General features: G+C 33.6%; 1 protein-coding gene across 1 annotated transcript in view; it reads left to right on the top strand.

Moving 5' to 3' along the window:
- The window catches only part of RAD51B (RAD51 paralog B), a 516,647-nt gene that overhangs the window by 154,847 nt on the left and 360,382 nt on the right, over nt 1-1,418 (top strand). The window lies entirely within an intron of this gene.

The following is a 1,418-nucleotide window of genomic DNA, read 5'->3' as shown; positions in this document are numbered from 1 at the left end:
GAGTTTTTTAAAATGAGCGATATTACAACACGTTTGAAGGTGATGGAAAGAGGGAGAAAAACTGATGATATAGGAGAAAGGTGACAATTGTAAGAGTGAAGTTCTCAAGAAGTCCCGGGTGGCCCACGTGGCTCACTCAGATGGTTGGGCATCATCCCATGTACCAAAAGGTTACTGGTTTGATTCTTGGTCAGGGCACATGCCTGGTTTCAGACTCCATCCCTGGTAGTGGGGCATGCACATCAATGTTTCTTTCTTTCTCTCCATAAAAAAAAAAAAATCAATAAAAATATTTTTAAAAAATGTATGTAGGAAAGACAGTTAATAGGAGAAAAAAGCCATTGGAATGGTTATATATTGCATTGGCTTGATGGTTACTTGATTAAAATAGAAATGGAGAGTACTATATTTCTTATTCTCAATTGTCAAAAAATCAGTTTTTATTCATGCAAGAAGCACTTTGATTTAGTTTTTTTGTTTTCATCTTTCTTTTCTGAGAAAAATAGAATGAATTTATTTATTTTTTATATTAGGAATAGGAAGCATCAACAGGTACTACAGACAATAAAACATATTTGCCAACTATGTTATAATTGGTTAAATAAGAGTGGAGTAGATAGAGAGAGGATTAAGGGAGAAACAATCCTTTTGTTTTCCAAAGCCATTAAAAAACAAAGATAAAACATTGTGTATGTGCATATATATGTTGGGGTATTTTGTTGTGTTTATTTTTGTTGTCAGTGCATAGAGAAAGAAAACCTTCAAAGGGATTGCATTGAATCTGTAGCTTGCTTTGGGTGGTATGGGATTTTTTAATGATATTAAGTCCAATCCATGAGGACAGAATATCTTTCCATTTATTTGTGTCATTTTCAATTTCTTTCATAAGTGTCTTATAGTTTTTAGTGTACAGGCCTTTTACCTGCTAGGTTAAATTTATTCCTAGGGTACAGCTGGCATGGCTCAATGGTTGAGCATTGACCTAAAAACCAGGAGGTCTTGGTTCGATTCCAGGTCAGGGCACATTTCTGTGTTGCATGCTGGATCCCCAGTATGGGATATATGGGAAGCAGCTAATCAATGATTCTTCCTCATCATTGATGTTTCTATCTCTCCCTCTCCCTTCCTCTCTGAAATCAATAAAAATATATTTTAAAATTTTATTCCTAGGTATTTTATTATTTTTGATGCAATTATAGGTGGAATTGTGTTCTTTATTTCTCTGTCCCATAGTTCATTATTAGTATAATAGAAACACAACTAATTTTTGTAGACTGCAAGTTTACTAAATTTGCTGATTAGTTCTGACAGTTTTTTTGGTGGAGTCTTTAGGTGTTTCTATAAATTAATATGATGTCATCTTCAAATAGAGACAGTTTACACATTCCTTTCTGATGTGAATGCCTTTTTATTTCTTC

Source organism: Myotis davidii, unplaced genomic scaffold (genome assembly GCF_000327345.1).
Source record: "Myotis davidii unplaced genomic scaffold, ASM32734v1 scaffold17, whole genome shotgun sequence".
Classification (NCBI taxonomy): domain Eukaryota; kingdom Metazoa; phylum Chordata; class Mammalia; order Chiroptera; family Vespertilionidae; genus Myotis; species Myotis davidii.
This window is presented reverse-complemented; position numbering and strand designations above follow the sequence as displayed.